Genomic DNA, 21,728 nt, shown 5'->3' on the forward strand with positions numbered 1-21,728 from the left:
CACTTCCACACCCATCTAACCCTAATCCTCAACCTCTTCCGTTCCCCTCAGCCGCCACAACTACCCCGCTCCCGATTCCGGTGATTCCGGCGGCTATCGCCGGTGAGGAGCTCACCACCGAGCTCGTGTCGCTCGGATCTATCCTCCCCTCGTGCAAGATTTTCCCCTCTCAACCTCTACAGCTCGCCCAAAAGCCACACCCGTGCTAGGTTTTGGCCTCCGTCTTCGTCGTTGGTGCATTTCCGGCACGCTCTCACCCCTCTTCACCGTCGTGTACAGCGCTCCCACACGCGCCATCGCCTTCTGATGGTCCACCTCGAGAAACGCGGCACGGAGGACCTCCTCCCGTAGGATCCACGAATGCGGCGGATCCTGCAGCCGCTGGTCCAGAACGAGGGCGGGCACGGCAGCCTTGACCTGCTCGACGACGGGGGCGGTGAACGCCGGTGGTCCTTCTTGTCCTCGACCTCCAAGTAGGAGCGCCGGTACATCTCAAGCACACCCCACCCCTGTACCACCTTCTCCTCACATCCAGCGGGGTACAGGACATGCTCCTTGACGCGATCGTCCCTTACGAGCTCTATTTGCTGGATTAGGTGGAGCAGCAAGTCCAGCATATGGATATGTTGACCGATGGCCGCGTCCTCCCCTCCTAGCGTGGTGACTTCCTGACCTCTCCCCCCTACACCAAAATCTGATGATACTTGCAATCTAATTACAAATCGTGTTTTTGTTCAGTTTAGATGTGGATTCAATTGATGAGATGAACATGTGAGCTTGACGTTGTGGATCTAACTCTCTTGCACCGTTGCACATAATTTAATCAAGGCAAACTAATGCAATTCCACATAATACGATATGGTTATTTATTTCTAGGATGCACCGGCCTTCATGTTGCTTTGGTACTGATCTTCTGGGTGTTAATTTGGTCAGGTCAACAATTATTTCATGGATAACATCTAACAATTGTTGTTTAATAAAACACAATTGAATGTAGTAACAAGTTCTACAACATCTGGTTGCAAAAATTAATTTAGTTTGTTCAATGGAAAAACAAAGAGTTCTATATCTTCATTCAAGAACAAATTCCTATTCTATTGAAATTTTCATGTATATGTTTCCTCTCAAGAATTGATGTTGTAATATTTGTAGTTTGGATTTTAGGTGAGTTGAACTAAATGCCATGCTGTTTGTTACTCCTGAAGCTAAATTTTAACAAGCAGGTAGGAACTAGAATAATTCTGGGAACGCATAACCAATGATTTAGCTGTTTGAGGCATTCAAGAGAACCTCAAAAGGAAGTGTGTGCATTTAGGAAAAGGATTAGTGTGTGGTTCGTAGTAAATGGGTCTTAGAGTGAAATGCTTCTGCTGTACATAAATATGCAGAAAATGTAAAATAGACGGTGAAATCTCTGTAACAAGTGAATGTTACTGAACTTTTTTTAAACTGAGTTGTTTGCAGCTCGAGGCTTTGTAGCGTCTCACTGGACAGAACCCCATGCTCGTCCAAGATGAGTGCGCTCGAGCAAACGATTAAGCTAGCAATTCACGGAGGAATCATCGAGAAAGTGTGATCAAGGCTAAGATGGGATTTATCCTTGTGGTATAGAATTTATAGGTAGTAGCAAATTAACCTCATAATCCGTAAACTGGTTCATGCTTTCCTAGTTGATTAAAATGACAATTGTAATCAGGTAGATATAGTTTTAGTTGATTGTACTTTGTTATTTGTGAAAACTAATTTAGTTTGGTGTGCTGAATTAATTATGTTTAGAATGAAAACTTTAGACCTTGCATCGGATCAGATGTTGAGGTTGTTTTACTGGCGATGACAATGACCAGCATTAGCAGACAAGGTTTCAGTAGTTGTGTAAGAGTTGCTGCAGGTTTCCTCCCATCCTTCCCATCTCTTAGATACTTCACAGGTTGGTGCAGGTTTTTCGCCTGAAAGTAGTATTATATGATTGAATTGGTTTAAGCTTGGTTCTTGATGATTCTTTTGTGGGACTAGAAAATGAAGCATTGTCCTATATTCTTCCTCCTTTTTTCTCATGTCTTTGTCATAGATGTTTTTTAGGTGCATGGTGTGTTATTTCCCTAGAAAGATGATTGGCTCGCATGCTTGGTTTTCTCCTGTGAACTGCTCACATGCTTGATTTCCTATTGTGAACTATACAACTAACTACTAGTAGTTTAAGAACTACCAGCTTATTATCCCTTAAGTTATGGTCTACTATTATTCCACGTAAACTTTTGTTAACTGTCAGAATACTCTACACTACCTAGAAAACAAATAGCTCGAATGGATGCATGTGTGCTCAACTCCATATGTTATTTTCAGGGAGGTTTCGATCGATTCATGCTTTTGCTCATACTTTTGGCTGCCAATTGTTTGATCCAGGAGAATTTGTGATTTCCGTAGGTACAACTTCACAACTCCATAAGTCCATATAGAGAAACTGGATAAAGAGCCAGTGTCGCATGAGCAAAACAGTGCATCAGATGAAGCCAACACGGTCGACAATTAACTTCTATGATCTTATGGTAGGATGAATCTGAATCACATTAATGGATGAACTTTCTTGTAATCCCTTTTCCTAAAACTATAAGACAATGGCTTAGCCTGATATTTTTGTGGTTGTGTAACCTGAAACATGATGGTAACCCGAACAATTTGTTGTCCTTTTTTGCACGAGATAACATTTTGGTAGTTGTGAAGCCTAAATCATGATGCTTTCTTGATGCTGTTGTAGTCTGAAGTTTCTATTGTTTCAATAAAACAGATGTTGGTAGTTTCATAAGTTGAACCATGATACCTTGCTTTGCTTGCTCTGTTTCATGAGTGAATATTTTGTTGTTGCAGTTTTATTATGTTTATTCTTTAACAACTGGTGTTTATTTGGACTGCATAGATATGTATACAAATCCATCAACTAGATTAGTACGCCCAGATACGCCAACGAGGCGCGCCAAGGGCGCGCCCCTACCACTAATGTACAAATAATGGGTGTGCTACTACGCGCTGCATGTCTACATCCCTGCTCTGTTTGTTTCTTTTGGCTATTAACGTACTAGTAATATCTATCTACAAGTATTGATCAGGGCCTGCTCTGGGTGATGCTGCTCCCACGCTTGGGCTCTGAATTAATCTTATCTTTTCAGTTTCAGTACCAATCTATGAAGTGGCCTTGTACCACAAAACTGAGATTCGTTTCCCATTGCTAGGCATGCTAGTGATCCATTTGGATTGCGTCCGTTGTTTCATCCGAGTTCCCGTCAGGGTTATGCCATCATTTCTTTTCTCAAGCTGTCGGTCTCTGTCGGGACAAACTCTGTTCTTCAACGCTGATTGAAGTGGTGCAAGTGGTGGGAAATAAACACGAACAGTTGCTAGAACGGTTGTGAAGAAATTGACCATTCTGAAACGAAAATACGAGCATCTAGCCAGGGAAGAGTGCATCAGCATTCAGCGGGTCCCCCAGTTTTGACGTTCTTTCGCTAACGATTTTTTTCATAAGATGAGCTTATGGTCTGATCTCTCACATAGCCACATCTAAGTTTATACACTAGGAAGTGCCAATTTACAGTCATAAATCGCCTTCATATTAACAAATCTGTAATTTCCTTGCCTTTCTAGCGCCGTGTTCGATCCGTTTGTTGTAAGTGGATTGTCAGGTGCATTCACTCTGTGCAGCTGGTGCACATGGCAACACTAGTAATAATCTATGATTTGGTTGAGTTAATTAGAGATATAGAATAACGTATGCTGGTACCAAGAAATTCTGAAACAACCTTATAACTTCTGAGTTATGAGTTTTTGGACAAATTTACTTCTCTTGATGTCGCATACCATCTATAGTAGCTGTCTATTTTTCTCGATGTAATTATCTTTTAGGATGGTTACACTGCTTAGTGAAAATATATTGTTTTCTGATGTGTTTTCACTTTGCACTTGCAGGCTGGAACATGGGCAAGTCCGACGTCGACGGCATCTTCGACCCGCCCTACTATGAGTGGTTCCAGTTCGACAAGGTCCTCCACCCTCCACCTTCCCCCCTTCCTCCCGTATTCCCATTGCCTGATCTCTACTACGAGTGGTCTGTTATTCAAATTTGACTGGGACATGCAAATTTTTGATAGATTTAACTTTTCTCAGACACTTCAGGCGTGTAGTAACAATTAAATTGTAGGTTAAAGTTGGACTAGAGAAATATTGATGATAGTTTGATTGGCAAATTATTATATGTCAGCTTCTGCAATCCATGGTACAACTACAAACCTGTGGGTATTGTTGCTAAAATATGCAGTATAGCACAAATGAAGTTTGTATGAATGTATGGCATACAAGTAGCATACCTACATAATTTGAAATACCTGACGTCAATACAGACCCTTTAGGATATGCGCTTGTTTCTGAATTCATGATGCATGGGCCATGCGGTGATATGAATAGAAAATGCCCATGCATGAAGAATAATGCCTGTTCTAAGCACTACCCTAAATCTTTCCACAATGGAACTTCAATTGACTCATAAGGTTTTGCGGTTTATAGGCGGCGTGACAATGGTCGTTGCGTTATAAAAAATGAACACCGTCTTGACAATCGATATGTGGTGCCCTATAATATGTTCCTTCTTAAAAAATACCAGGCCCATATCAATGTTGAATGGTGCAACAAAACTAGAGTGGTTAAATACCTTTTCAAATATGTCATAAAGGGCAAAGATCGATCACGTATTGTTTTTGAAACTATTAAGGGGAGGAAATCAACATGTACTGGTGACAAAGGTAAAGGAAATGAACCTGGCAGTCAAAATATAAAATAAATTGATGAGATAAAAGAATACTTAGATTGTAGGCATTTAGTTCCACATGAAACAAATTGGCGTTTATTTGAATTTCCTTTGCACTATAAAATGCCCTCTGTAGAATGCTTGGATATCCATTTACCTGGTATGAATAATGTCACTTATAAATCAAAAACAAATCTGAAGAGCATCACGTCAAATGCAAAAATGTTTACGAAAACTATGCTCACTGAATGGTTCATTGCAAACCAGCAAGATATAGAAGCTCATGAACTTACTTATGTCGATTTCCCAATTAGCTGGACATGGGATAGTAAAGATGCCATATGGAAGAAAAAGAAAAAAAAATGGTGATAAAATTGGTCGCATATACTATGTACATCCATCAAGTGGTGAGTGTTTCTACCTTAGGATCCTACTCATGATTGTAAAAGGTGCATGTAGTTTTGAGGATTTACGAACATACAATGGTATCACATATGATACATTTAAAGAGGCATTTTCAGCCCGGGGATTGTTAGGTGATGATACAGAGTGGTATGCCGCATTTGAGGAGGCTTTAATATGGGCAACGTCATCCCAGCTTAGGAATTTACTCGTTACAATGATTTTGTTTTGCAATATTGAAAATGAACGATTGTTCTACAACAAATTTGCTGCCCACTTGTCTGATGATATACAACACAAATTCCGTGTTATGCTAAATAACCCATCTTTTCAATTGCCTCCTGACCAGCTGCAAGATATGCTAATAGATGAATTAAATGAAGTGTTTTTTGCGAAATGGATCATCAATTGCAAATTTCAAATTGCCACAGCCTCGTGCAAATAATGATGGAAATACAATAAATAGATTAATTCAGGACGAACGCTCATATGATTTAGCTCAACTTAAAGAAACATTTGTTGGATTATCATCAAAACTAAATTTGGATCAAAGGAAAGCATATGATGAAATTATCGGATGTGTGATGAATGAAAGGCCCGGTTTTTTCTTTCTTTCTGGGCATGGTGGCACAGGAAAAACATTTGTATGGAAGTCGATAATATCGTACTTGCGCTCTATGGGAAAAATAGTTCTAGCAGTTGCATCTTCAGGTGTAGCTTCCCTTCTCTTACAAGGTGGAAGAACGACCCACTCGCGATTCAAAATTCCAATAGATATTGATGAGACCACCTTATGTGACCTAAAAAGGGGGAAAAACCTTGCCAACCTAATGAAAGAATGCTCTCTTATTATCTGGGATGAAGCTCCTATGACACATAGACATTGTTTTGAAATACTAGATAGAACGTTACGAGATATTCTAACACCAACAAGTGAAATAGCAGCAACAACTCCATTTGGTGGTATTCAGTTGTCCTAGGAGGTGACTTTAGACAGATATTACCTCTTATAGAGGGCGGATCACATTCTGAAATTGTATCTGCAACAATAATAAACTCACCTTTGTGGAAATATATTCACATCTTAAAGTTGCATGTTAACATGAGGCTATCCAATCCGAATTTACTTCCTTCCCAGCAGAAAGAATTGGAAGAATTATTAAATGGGTTTTAGCTGTTGGGGATGGTACGGCTTGTGAGAAAAAAGTAATAGTAGTACAGGTGAAGACAAAATTAAGATACCTCATGACTTACTTATAAAGGGTGGTGATGACAAAATGTCTGCCATTATCAATGCTGTGTATGGAGGTATAGAAACAAAATTTTGTGATCAACAATATTTACAAAACCGCGCTATAGTTTGTCCAAACAATGAAACAGTTGACGACATAAATCTGCTTGTACTAGAGATGGTACCAACTGAACCTTTTGAATATTTAAGATGTGATTCTATTTCAAAAGTAAATGACAAGCTAGGTGACTTTGATGAACTCTATAATATTGAGTATCTGAATGCTATTAAAATAAGCAATTTCCCACACCATAGATTGGTCCTTAAGGTTGGATGTCCTGTCATGCTGCTTAGGAACATTGACCAGACCATTGGCCTATGTAACGGAACAAGACTAATCATTACACGATTGGCAACTCGAATAGTAGAAGCTACTATAATGATAGGATCTCATATTGGCCGAACAATTTACATTCCTAGGATTACGTTGATGTCTAAGAAATCAAAATATCCTTTTGTTCTTGAGAGACGATAGTATCCTCTACGCCTCTGCTATGTAATGACAATTAACAAAAGTCAAGGACAGACTCTTGAATCTGTTGGTATTTATTTGGAAAAACCAGTTTTCACACATGGACAATTGTATGTGGCAATTTCAAGAGTCACATCAAGAAAAGGTCTAAAAATACTAATTAATAGCAATAATGATGACTCAAATGATATTACATCAAATGTTGTATACCATGAAGTACTTTCTGCTACACAATAACAATATTGTAAAAATTATCAATGTACACTATACATAAACTTTTTTATATCAATACAACAAATAAAATGTTCTTTCTACAAATATGTCTTCCTACTCAGTTATATTTAGTACCAAATGAAGGTCATATCATATGTATATTACAAATAAATGTTAGCACCGCACTTGCTTCTGCTCAGGTTTGGTCTCACCTTCATAATGAATGTTGTTTAATATTTGTGCTTGACCTAACTATACAATTGCTCAAATTGTAGGTCATCCTTTTGTCTGATTTGAACACATCACTAAGGTGTGTAACCGTGCGTGCACGCGTTGCTCGTGTATGGGAATTTCACAAGGACAATCAATTAGCGCATGTTGACATCGTCTTTGTCGATGAGCAGGTATAAAAAAATTAAATGGAGTCAATTATAGTCTACATAATATATTGTACCTATGATTTATACTGATTTTTGATACAGGGAAACCAGATGTATGGTGAAATACAGGCCATGCATGAGAGATATTCAGAGAAAACTAAAAGAGGGTAATGTTTGTCTCATCAAGGATTTCTTTGTTAACAAAACAAAGAACAATTACAAGGTTGTAGAAGGAAGTTTCATGATGAAAATAACTCCATGGTCAAAAGTTGAAGTTCAACAAGATGTGCCTGAAGATTATCCTCGCTATGCGTATTCACTGACCGATTTTAAGCTTCTGCCATCTATGGTTGGGAAAACAGACTCCTTTATAGGTAAGGAAATTATACTATTGTAAATGCATACAAATTCCTTTACCTCTTATGGATTCATGTGTTACTATATTTTCAGAAATTACAATACTCTACTTTTTGATGTACAGATGTAATTGGAATACTCTCAGCAATCTCAGATCTCTTAAAGGTTCGCCTACATGCTCGAGGCCAAGATTCTCATAAGAGAAACCTCCAGATAACATATATTGAGTAAGCCTTCTCATGTAACAAAACATGGTATCTATTATTCTATAACTCTTACACGTACTAATTAAAAGATAAATCATGAAGTGGGAATATTATGGATGTTGCACTATGGGGGGACCATGCAACTGCCCTTCAAGCCGACGATCTGTATGACCGTGGCCAGAGGAAGCCTATTATAATGTTTTTTGTTGGTACTCTCATGAAAATCTACCTAGGTATGTTTCCCCAAGTATATGCTTCCACGATAATACTATCTAAACAACTCTGATTTACGTTACTATAAATTCTGACACCATAGAACTAATATAGTGTTGGAAATATGCCCTAGAGGCAATAATAAATTAGTTATTATTATATTTCTTGGTTCATGATAATCGTTTATTATCCATGCTATAATTGTATTAATTGGAAACACAATACTTGTGTGGATACATAGACAAAACACTGTCCCTAGTAAGCCTCTAGTTGACTAGCTCGTTGATCAAAGATGGTCAAGGTTTCCTGGCCATAGGCAAGTGTTGTCACTTGATGACGGGATCACATCATTAGGAGAATCATGTGATGGACTAGACCCAAACTAATAGACGTAGCATGTTGATCGTGTCATTTTGTTGCTACTGTTTTCTACGTGTCAAGTATTTATTCCTATGACCATGAGATCATATAACTCACTGACACCGGAGGAATGCTTTGTGTGTATCAAACGTCGCAACGTACCTGGGTGACTATAAAGATGCTCTACAGGTATCTCCGAAGGTGTTAGTTGAGTTAGTATGGATCAAGACTGGGATTTGTCACTCCGTGTGACGGAGAGGTATCTCAGGGCCCACTCGGTAATACAACATCACACACAAGCCTTGCAAGCAATGTAACTTAGTGTAAGTTGCGGGATCTTGTATTACGGAACGACTAAAGAGACTTGCCGGTAAACGAGATTGAAATAGGTATGCGGATACTGACGATCGAATCTCGGGCAAGTAACATACCGAAGGACAAAGGGAATGACATACGGGATTATACGAATCCTTGGCACTGAGGTTCAAACGATAAGATCTTCGTAGAATATGTAGGATCCAATATGGGCATCCAGGTCCCGCTATTGGATATTGACCAAGGAGTCTCTCGGGTCATGTCTACATAGTTCTCGAACCCGCAGGGTCTGCACACTTAAGGTTTGACGTTGTTTTATGCGTATTTGAGTTATATGGTTGGTTACCGAATGTTGTTCGGAGTCCCGGATGAGATCACGGACGTCATGAGGGTTTCTGGAATGGTCCGGAAACGAAGATTGCTATATAGGATGACCTCATTTGATTACCGGAAGGTTTTCGGAGTTACCGGGAATGTACCGGGAATGACGAATGGGTTCCGGGAGTTCACCGGGGGGGCAACCCACCCCGGGGAAGCCCATAGGCTTTGGGGAGACACACCAGCCCTTAGTGGGCTGGTGGGACAGCCCCAAGGGGGCCTATGCGCCAAGAAAAGGAAATCAAAGGAAAAGAAAAAAAAAAGAGGGAGGAAGTGGGAAGGGAGGGGGACTCCTCCCACCAAACCAAGTCCAACTCGGTTTGGGGGGGGGAGTCCTCCCCCCCTTGGCTCGGCCGACCCCTTGAGGGTCCCTTGGACCCCAAGGCAAGGTCCCCCTCCCTCCTCCTATATATATGGAGCAATTAGGGCTGATTTGAGACGACTTTCTCACGGCTGCCCGACCACATACCTAGATAGTTTTTCCTCTAGATCGCGTTTCTGCGGAGCTCGGGTGGAGCCCTGCTGAGACAAGATCATCACCAACCTCCGGAGCACCGTCACGCTGCCGGAGAAATCTTCTACCTCTCCGTCTCTCTTGCTGGATCAAGAAGGTCGAGATCATCGTCGAGTTGTACGTGTGCTGAACGCGGAGGTGCCGTCCGTTCGGTACTAGATCGTGGGACTGATCGCGGGATTGTTCGCGGGGCGGATCGAAGGACGTGAGGACGTTCCACTACATCAACCACGTTCTCTAACGCTTCTGCTGTACAATCTACAAGGGTACGTATATCACTCATCCCCTCTCGTAGATGGACATCACCATGATAGGTCTTCGTGCGCGTAGGAAAATTTTTGTTTCCCATGCGACGTTCCCCAACAGTGGCATCATGAGCTAGGTTCATGCGTAGATGTCTTCTCAAGTAGAACACAAAAGTTTTTGTGGGCGGTGATGTGCGTTTTTCTGCCCTCCTTAGTCTTTTCTTGATTCCGCGGTATTGTTGGATTGAAGCGGCTTGGACCGACATTACTCGTACGCTTACGAGAGACTGGTTTCATCGTTACGAGTAACCCCCTTTTGCTCAAAGATGACTGGCAAGTGTCGGTTTCTCCAACTTTAGTTGAATTGGATTTGACCGAGGAGGTCCTTGGATGAGGTTAAATAGCAACTCATATATCTCCGTTGTGGTGTTTGCGTAAGTAAGATGCGATCCTACTAGATACCCTTGGTCACCACGTAAAACATGCAACAACAAAATTAGAGGACGTCTAACTTGTTTTTGCAGGGTATGATTGTGATGTGATATGGCCAACGATGTGATGTGATATATTGGATGTATGAGATGATCATGTTGTAATAGAAATATCGACTTGCACGTCGATGGTACGGCAACCGGCAGGAGCCATAGGGTTGTCTTTATACTAACATATGTGCTTGCAGATGCGTTTACTATTTTGCTAGGATGTAGCTTTAGTAGTAATAGCATAAGTAGCACGACAACCTCGATGGCAACACGTTGATGGATGATCATGGTGTGGCGCCGGTGACAAGAAGATCATGCCGGTGCTTTGGTGATGGAGATCAAGAAGCACGTGATGATGGCCATATCATGTCACTTATGAATTGCATGTGATGTTAATCCTTTTATGCACCTTATTTTGCTTAGAACGACGGTAGCATTATGAGGTGATCTCTCACTAAAATTTCAAGACGAAATTGTGTTCTCCCCGACTGTGCACCGTTGCTACAGTTCGTCGTTTCGAGACACCACGTGATGATCGGGTGTGATAGACTCAACGTTCACATACAACGGGTGCAAAACAGTTGCGCACGCGGAACACTCGGGTTAAGCTTGACGAGCCTAGCATGTGCAGACATGGCCTCGGAACACATGAGACCGAAAGGTCGAGCATGAATCGTATAGTTGATATGATTAGCATAGAGATGCTTACCACTGAAACTATTCTCGACTCACGTGATGATCGGACTTGAGATAGTGGATTTGGATCATGTACCACTCAAATGACTAGAGAGATGTACTTTTTGAGTGGGAGTTCTTAAGTAATATGATTAATTGAACTAATTGTCATGAACATAGTCTAATGGTCTTTGTGAATTACGATGTAGCTTGCGCTATAGATATACTATTTTTATATGTTCCTAGAGAAAATTTAGTTGAAAATTGATAGTAGCAAACTTTGCAGACTGAGTCTGTAAAACCGAGGATTGTCCTCGTTGCTACGCAGAAGGCTTATGTCCTTAATGCACCACTCGGTGTGCTGCACCTCGAGCATCGTCTGTGGATGCTATGAACATCCGACATACACGTTTCTGATGACTACACGATAGTTCAGTGCAAAATACTTAATGTCTTAGAAGCAAGGCGCCGAAAATGTTGTAAAACGTCACGGAACATAAGTGATGTTCTAAAGAGATGAAATTGTGATTTCATGCTTGTGCCCTTGTTAAGAGGTACGAGACCTCCAACAAGATTCTTTGTCCACAAAGTAAAGGAGAAAAGCTCAATCGTTGAGCGTGTGCTCAGATTGTCTGAGTACGACAATCACTTGAATCAAGTGGGAGTTAATCTTCCACATGAGATAGTGATGGTTCTCCAAAGTCACTGCCAGCAAGCTATGAGAGCTTCGTGATGAACTATAACATATCAAGGATAGATACAATGATCCTTGAGCGATTCGCGATGTTTGATAGTGCGAAAGTAGAAATCAAGAAGGAGCATCAATAGTTGATGGTTAGTAAAACCACTAAGTTTCAAGAAAGGCGAGGGCTAGAAAGGATACTTCGTGAAACGGCAAAACAGTTGCTGCGCTAATGAAGAGACCCAAGATTAAACCCAAACCCGAGACTAAGTGCTTCTGTAATGAGGGGAACAGTCACTGAGGCGGAGCAACTCTAGATACTTGGTAGATAAGAAGGCTGGCGAAAGTCGAAAGAAGTGTATTTGATATACATGATGTTAACGTGTACTTTACTAGTACTCCTAGTAGCATGAGGGTATTGGATACCTGTTCGGTTGCTAAGTGATTAGTAACACGAAATAAAAGCTACGGCATAAACGGAGACTAGCTAAAGGCGAGGTGACGATACGTGTTGGAAGTGTTTCCAAGGTTGATATGATCAAACATCGCACGCTCCCTCTGCCATCGGGATTGGTGTTAAACCTAAATAATTGTTATTTGGTGCTTGCGTTAAGCATGAACATGATTGGATCGTGTTTATTGCAATACGATTATTCATTTAAGGAGAATAATGGTTACTCTATTTTCTTGAATATTCACCTTCAATGGTTTATTGAATCTCGATCGTAGTGTTACACATGTTCATGATATTGGTGCCAAAAGATACGAGTTAATGATGATAGTACCACTTACTTGCGGTACTGCCGCTTGAGTCATGTTAAGTATAAATTGCATGAAGAGGCTCCATGTTGATGGATCTTTGTACTCACCTGATTTCGAATCACTAGTGACATGCAAATCATACCACATGAGCAAGGCCTTGTTTTCATTGAGATGAAATAAGATAGTAACTTGTTGGAAGTGATACATTTTGATGTATGCAGTCCAATGGGTGCTGAGGCACGTAGTGGATATCATTATGTTCTTACTTCACTGACGATTTGAGTAGATACAGGAGTATTTACTTAATGAATCACAAGTCTGAAATGTTGAAAAGTTCAATTCCGTTTCAGAGTGAAGTTCGTCGTAACAAGAGGATAAACTGTCTACGATATGATCATGGAAATGAATATCTGAGTTACGAGTTTTGGTACGCGGTTAAGACAATGTGGAAATTGTTTCGCAGTTCATGCCACCTGGAACATCATAGTGTGATGATGTGTCTGAACGTCATAGCCACGCACTATGGTGCATACTATGATGTCTCTTATCGAATTACCACTATCGTTTATGGGTTATGCATTAGAGACAACCGCACTCACTTTAAATAGGGCACCGCGTATTTCCGTTGAGATGACACAGTATAGACTGAGGTTTAGAGAAATCTAAACTGTCGTTTCTTGAAAGTTTGGGGCTTCGACACTTATGTGAAAAAGTTTCAGTCCGATAAGCTCGAACCCAAAGCGGATAAATGCATCTTCATAAGATATCCAAAACAGTTGGGTACATCTCCTATCTCAGATCCGAAAGCAAAGTGTTTGTTTCTAGAAACGGATCCTTTCTCGAGGAAAGGTTTCTCTCGAAAGAATTGAGTGGGAGGGTAGTAGAACTTGATGAGGTTATTGAACCATCACCTCAACCAGTGTGTAGTAGGGCGCAGGAAGTTGTTCCTGTGGCGACTACACCAATTGAAGTGGAAGCTGATGATGGTGATCATCAAGCATTGGATCAAGTTACTACAAGCCTCGTAGGTTGACAAGGCCGCATACTACTACAGAGTGGTACGGTAACCCTGTCTTGGAGGTCATGTTGTTGAGCAACAGTGAACCTACGAGTTATGGAGAAAGCGATGGTGGGCCCAGATTCCGACAAATGGTTGGAAGCCATGAAATCCGAGAGAGGATCCATGTATGAAAACAAAGTGTAGACTTTGAAAGAACTACTTGATGGTCATAAGACTATTGAGTAAAGATGGATCTCTAAAAGGAAGACAGACAATGATGGTGATAAATCACTATTAAGAAAAGCTCGACTTGTCGCAAAAGATGTTTTCGACAAAGATCAAATAGTTGACTATGATGAGACTTTCTCACTCGTAGCGATGCTAAAAGGTCTGTTAGAATTATGTTAGTTGTTGATGCAGTAATTGTGAAATATTGCACGTAGGATGTCAAAACATTGTTTTCTCGACGGTTTCCTTGAGCAAACATTGTATGTGATACAACCAGAAGGTTCTGTCGATCCTAAAGATACTAGCAAGTATGCAAGCTCCAGTGATCCTTCAATGGACTGGTGCAAGCATCTCGGAGTTGGAATATACACTTTTATGAGATGATCAAAGATTTTTGGGTTTGTACAAGGTTTATGAGAAACTTGTATTTCCAAAGAAGTGAGTGGGAGAACTATAGAATTTCTGATAGGTATATGTGGTTGACATATTGTAGATCAGAAGTAATGTAGAATTCCTGTAAAGCATACAAGGTTGTTTGAAAGAAGTTTTCAAAGGAGTGCCTGGATTACGCTACTTGAACGTTGAGCATCAAAGATCTATGGAGATAGATCAAAAGCGCTTAATAGAAGTTTCAACAAGATGCATGCCTTGACAAGTTTTTGAAAGAGTTCAAAAATAGATCAGCAAAGAAGGAGTTCTTGGTTGCGTTGTAAGGTGTGAATTTGAGTAAGACTCAAAACCCGACCACGGCAGAATAAAGAGAATAGAAGAAGGTCGTCTTCTATGCCTTAGCCATAGAATCTAAAGTATGCCATGCTGTGTACCGCACCTGATGTGTGCCTTGGCTCAAAATCTGTTGAGAGGTGCAGAGAGTGATCCATGATTGAATCACTAGCAGCGGTCAAAATTTATCCTTAGAAACTAATGGACTAAGGAATTTTTCTCGATTATGGAGGTGGTTAAAGAGTTCGTCATAAAGGGTTACGTCGATGCAAGCTTTGACACTAATCCGAATAACTATGAGTAGTGAAACGGATTCGTATAGTAGAGTATATATATTTGGAGCATTTCCGAATAGCACGTAGTAGCAGCATCTATAAGATGACATAAAGATTTGTGAAGAACGCACGGATCTGAAAGTTTCAGAACCGTTGACTAAAACCTCTCTCACGAGCAAGACGTGATCAAACCCCATAACTATATGGGTGTTGGATTCGTTGGAATCACATGGTGATGTGAACTAGATTATTGACTCTAGTGCAAGTGGGAGACTGTTGGAAATATGCCCTAGAGGCAATAATAAATTAGTTATTATTATATTTCTTGGTTCATGATAATCGTTTATTATCCATGCTATAATTGTATTAATTGGAAACACAATACTTGTGTGGATACATAGACAAAACACTGTCCCTAGTAAGCCTCTAGTTGACTAGCTCGTTGATCAAAGATGGTCAAGGTTTCCTGGCCATAGGCAAGTGTTGTCACTTGATGACGGGATCACATCATTAGGAGAATCATGTGATGGACTAGACCCAAACTAATAGACGTAGCATGTTGATCGTGTCATTTTGTTGCTACTGTTTTCTGCGTGTCAAGTATTTATTCCTATGACCATGAGATCATATAACTCACTGACACCGGAGGAATGCTTTGTGTGTATCAAACGTCGCAACGTACCTGGGTGACTATAAAGATGCTCTACAGGTATCTCCGAAGGTGTTAGTTGAGTTAGTATGGATCAAGACTGGGATTTGTCACTCCGTGTGACGGAGAGGTATCTCAGGGCCCACTCGGTAATACAACATCACACACAAGCCTTGCAAGCAATGTAACTTAGTGTAAGTTGCGGGATCTTGTATTTCGGAACGAGTAAAGAGACTTGCCGGTAAACGAGATTGAAATAGGTATGCGGATACTGACGATCGAATCTCGGGCAAGTAACATACCGAAGGACAAAGGGAATGACATACGGGATTATACGAATCCTTGGCACTGAGGTTCAAACAATAAGATCTTCGTAGAATATGTAGGATCCAATATGGGCATCCAGGTCCCGCTATTGGATATTGACCGAGGAGTGTCTCGGGTCATGTCTACATAGTTCTCGAACCCGCAGGGTCTGCACACTTAAGGTTCGACGTTGTTTTATGCGTATTTGAGTTATATGGTTGGTTACCGAATGTTGTTCGGAGTCCCGAATGAGATCACAGACGTCACGAGGGTTTCCGGAATGGTCCGGAAATGAAGATTGATATATAGGATGACCTCATTTGATTACCGGAAGGTTTTCGGAGTTACCGGGAATGTACCGGGAATGACGAATGGGTTCCGGGAGTTCACCGGGGGGGGCAACCCACCCCGGGGAAGCCCATAGGCTTTGGGGAGACACACCAGCCCTTAGTGGGCTGGTGGGACAGCCCCAAGGGGGCCTATGCGCCAAGAAAAGGAAATCAAAGGAAAAGAAAAAAAAAAGAGGGAGGAAGTGGGAAGGGAGGGGGACTCCTCCCACCAAACCAAGTCCAACTCGGTTTGGGGGGGAGTCCTCCCCCCCTTGGCTCGGCCGACCCCTTGAGGGTCCCTTGGACCCCAAGGCAAGGTCCCCCTCCCTCCTCCTATATATATGGAGCAATTAGGGCTGATTTGAGACGACTTTCTCACGGTTGCCCGACCACATACCTCCATAGTTTTTCCTCTAGATCGCGTTTCTGCGGAGCTCGGGCGGAGCCCTGCTGAGACAACATCATCACCAACCTCCGGAGCGCCGTCACGCTGCCGGAGAACTCTTCTACCTCTCCGTCTCTCTTGCTGGATCAAGAAGGCCGAGATCATCGTCGAGCTGTACGTGTGCTGAACGCGGAGGTGCCGTCCGTTCGGTACTGGATCGTGGGACTGATCGCGGGATTGTTCGCGGGGCGGATCGAGGGACGTGAGGACGTTCCACTACATCAACCGCGTTCTCTAACGCTTCTGCTGTACGATCTACAAGGGTACGTAGATCACTCATCCCCTCTCGTAGATGGACATCACCATGATAGGTCTTCGTGCGCGTAGGAAAATTTTTGTTTCCCATGCGACGTTCCCCAACATATAGGGTGTCCAACAATAAGTTGCAGAGATGCCGCAAAGATTTATATCAATCCTGAAATCCCTCAGAAGATGGAATATTGTGACCGGTAAACTTATTTCTAACAAAAAAAATGTGCACAAAAGAAGAAATATACATGTATTTGTACTAATAAGGACTTTCTTCATGCCTTTATATGCAGTCTTGGTGAACAAATGCCAGCTCTCCGACATACGTCAGGGAACGATGATCAATACAATGCAGCGTACAACAAGGATGATCCTGAAACTGTAGATGTGGCGTTCTTGAATTCCAGTGATCCTAACAAATTCCTGGTCAGTTAACTTCTAACTTGCTTACCCAACTTAGTAAGTTCATGACAACTATCAAAATATCAAAGACAAATACTAATTCTTTATGGTGGTTGATATGATAGGGCAAAAATATGAAAAGCACTGTCACAATAATAAGGCTAGCTTCAGAACACTAGTGGTTCCTTTCTTGCCAATTATGCCATAAGAAAGCATTTCAAGCTACAATTGCATTTGTTTGCAGCAATAAGAGATGCAACTCTACTACAACAACACCAAGGTATGCTATATTATATAATTGCAGCATAAATTCCAATTTTAATTCAGCTATTTATTACCGTTTTATCTTTAAAAGGTACAAGGTGCGTGTTATTGGCGCTGACAAGACAGGTGAAGTCGAGTTTGTATTCTTTCCAACAGTAGCTGAACAAATTATTGGGAAAAGGCTTGAATTTGTTATGCGCAATGCTGGTCCATCGATTGTGCCAGCGGAAATATCAGCCCTCATATCACAGAAACTAACTTTCAACTACACTGTGAATGAGAGGGGCCTGCAGTATGGACAACTATGTTTCCAAGTTAATAGTGTAACAACAACCCACAAGAAGACAAATGTTTTTGAATTCAACAAACTTAGCTCTGGATCAAGTAGCACATCAACTCAGGAATCTGGAGAAAATAGTAAGGTATGCAGTAATTTTGACATTTTTGGTGACCTTGTGCCTACATTCAATACAATTAGAAATTGCAATTTAATTGACTAACCCATATAATGCTCGCTTAACAGGAGAACAATGCTACCCAGATAGATGGCAGCAAAGAGAATGAGAGAAATGAAATGCAAACCGCAGCAATAGTTACTGAATCCCCTGAACTGAATGCGACGGTATATCAAATTCTTGCAACAATAGCTCGCAAAAAAATTAGTTCGTATATCTAAAAACAACTAAGTTTCTTACGTCCTATGACCGGGAAACAATAGCAATCAGGAGGACCATAGCACCAGCGAAACTAAGGAAACAACACTAACTGCCACTAAAGAGACACCAAATGATCAAACTGGACCTCTCACAAACACTACTACTAACACGATCAAAAAATCCAAAAAGGTACGTGTCAACATTATAAATCTCTCTTGCAGGTTCGTTTCATCCAACATATATATTAACAGCTATCTTCACATGATTTACAGGACATCAACCGACACAGTGAAGATTTCTACCTCGAGGAAGAAACTGCACCTTGACTGAAGAGACCATGCTTCATCAATTTTGAAGCTACTACATAAAGGCAGGAGTTTTGCGTGCGTCCATCCTTTCTGGATGTATTATGTTTTGTTAATAATTATGTCGTCTGTGTGCGACATTTATTTCGAATTCCAACTTAGGTGATCATAATCTTTAATATGCAACTTCTGGTTTATCCATTCTGTAAGGACCCATACTTTCTGCAAGTTTTATGTTTTGTTAATAATTAAGTCGTCTGCGTCGACAATTTTTACCCACTTTAGGTCGTTATAATCTTTAGTTTGCCACTTCTGCTTAATATGTTATGTGAGGACCATTGTTCCCACATAAATGATATAACACAAACCTTCCTTATTTATCACAAATAATGATGTTGTGACTACTTCTTACATTATAATCCTTCATCTCTTTTTCCATGTAACACACATTGTATTATAATACTTGGAATGTTGTGACTATATAAACTGCTTACTGGGAGTGTTTTGTCAAAATTATCTGTCAAGTTGCTTCACAGACAGAATATGTTTTACAAGCAGTCACATTCTGCTCGACACTTGACTTCTTCACCTTTAGCAACTATGTAGGATGTCTCCTGCCTGATAATTAGCTTATGATAAAGATATTATACTCTGAACTGAAGGTACTTCCAAAAAACATTATGTCCGGCTTGTGCATGTCATGACTTTCTTAATCATAGATCTGTGTCCATGATTGTTTTGTAATGATGCGATTTAGTAGAGCTGAAGGAAGGCCACTGGAAAAATAAACCAATAATTAGGAACTAGATTTGATTTCCATGATATTTGATGTACATATTTGATTAGTGCTAATAGACAGAGTCTTTTTTAACAGGACAATAGTCACGATGCGGATGCGGATGTGAGGGATCTTAAACAATGCATGACGAGTCACCCTTCCACTCGCGTTTTTGCTCAAAACGTGTAAGCATCCTGATACTTGATAGTTTGTACACGTGAGCTCTATGTTACTGGAACATTAATTAACAATGGTGGGGAAATGAAAATTGTTAACCGGAAGAAAAGATAGTAAACGAAACACTGAAACTTGGTCTCAAGCAAGTTGTGTGTACTGTAATGCTCATGTAACAAAAATGGAACAATTTTGCATAATGATCGGACTAAGTTTTTTTGTGTGTGTAGAAATTTGATGGCCTATTTTCCGGAGGGCTTAATGTTGCATCAACCCTGTCGGTTGTTATTGTTGTTATTTATGGAGCTAGATTAACCATCAATGGTCACATGACAACCGGTGCTCTTACGTCATTCATCTTATACAGCCTTACAGGTAAGATTCAGAGAGTTTCTAAGGGGAACCTCTGTTTTCATTGTCACGATTATGTGTATGCTGACCTTTTTGAACAATTCATCCATATCTTGAGTATGCAGTTGGCTCGTCAGTCTCTGCCTTGTCCGGATTATACAACTTTGCAATGAAGGCATCAGGTTCAAGCCATAGAGTTTTTCAACTTCTTGACCGTATTTCCTCGATGAAAAAATCAGGGAACAAATGTCCAAAAAAGTGAGTTTCACTGCCCATCACCTTTCTTCGTTGATTATGCCTATGTTGCATGTTATACCTTTTTTAGAAAAGGTTGCATGCTATACCTACCTTTTATTATTGTCATTTCCTTCCATTTTACCGTGAGTTTCATTGTATAGCTTTCTTGGTTGATTCTACCTATGTAGTACTGCAGTAACCTTACATTATTTTCCATTTTAGTGAAAATGATGGGGAAGTTGAGTTAGACGATGTCTGGTTTGCATAACCTTCTCGTCCTTCTCATCTGATTCTTAAGGTAAATATACTCTTTCATGCTCATCTCTGGTGCTCTTTCCTATGAATTTGTACTGTGTTTGGGATAACTTGGATGACTTACTGAAACACACTTTCAGTAAGCATACATGACGGATCTCAATTAGATTTTATATCGGTGTCATCAATATTTCAGGGAATCACATTGAAGCTAGCTTCAGGCTCAAAGGTTGCACTTGTTGGGCCAAGTGGTGGTGGAAATGTAAGCTCCTAAGTTTTGGTGTTACACAATATGAATCGTTTCTCACTTGCGACTCTCAATCATAACTTCCGGGTTTCTACATTCTGCTGCAGACTACAATTGCATATTTGATTGAAAGGTTCTATGACCCTATAAAGGGAAGGATCTTGCTAAATGGAGTGCCTCTGGTAGAAATTTCACATCAATATCTCCACCAAATGGTATTAGTGTCGTCCAACTCTTTTCTATACAATATTTTTTAAAACTTTTTCTATAATTGTATCTCTGGCTTCAGAATTATTTTTTCCTCCCTCAGATGTTCAATTTTTTTCTGAACCAAATGATTTCAGGTAAGCATAGTTAGCCAGGAGCCTACACTCTTCAACTGCCCATTGAAGAGAACATTCCTTATGGATTGGAGGGCAAAGCGAGCTCCGCCAACGTTGAGAACGCGGCTGTGAGTAACTGAATTTTGGAACTATTCTTAAGCATATCTCTCAGGAGTCAGGACAGCAGGACCTGAATAACTTGCGGGTGCAGAAAATGGCGAACGCGCATGACTTCATACCTTCGGTCAACATGAAAACTGAAAGGTTCAACATTCAGCTGTCTTTTTTCGTTGAATTTTTGACTAGGTTGAAATGAGCTAATGAAAGCCAGACATTGTTCTGCTTGTGTACCATCGTATTTTCAATTTGACACGGAGGTTCATAACTGCTTTGCTTTTCATTTTTGCCTCAGCAGGGGTGCTTGCTTGCTCCCATCGCTACAAGCTTTGCTCAGTCGACATATGCATGAGCAGCATACTATCATAGGAGTCTTCTCTGCTGCTGCTCAACTCGCTCTATGAGGTGAGTATTTGTTCCAAATTTAGGCTGTAGCATGTACTGACGTGGTGTACAACCACCAAAATTTATTTCTAGACTGAAAATTACTTGGTGCACGACATCCCGCCTGCTTTTGACCTACCACTACGAAGTGCGTCAAGGCGTGATCAGGATAACGAGGATCACGGTTACCTTGTACGCATGTGACTCACTAATTCATCCCCATGCCGTATTCGCCCACAAGCTTGCCTCCCACGGATGCCTTCCCTACGTTTGCACCCTTGCAACAATA

General features: G+C 40.8%; 1 pseudogene; it reads left to right on the plus strand.

Annotated features, from left to right (window-relative positions):
- The first annotated feature begins 19,797 nt into the window (after positions 1-19,797).
- LOC123408440 lies at positions 19,798-21,254 on the plus strand (annotated as a pseudogene).
- The last annotated feature ends 474 nt before the right edge of the window (positions 21,255-21,728 follow it).

Source organism: Hordeum vulgare, chromosome 7H (genome assembly GCF_904849725.1).
Source record: "Hordeum vulgare subsp. vulgare chromosome 7H, MorexV3_pseudomolecules_assembly, whole genome shotgun sequence".
In the NCBI taxonomy this organism is placed as follows: domain Eukaryota; kingdom Viridiplantae; phylum Streptophyta; class Magnoliopsida; order Poales; family Poaceae; genus Hordeum; species Hordeum vulgare.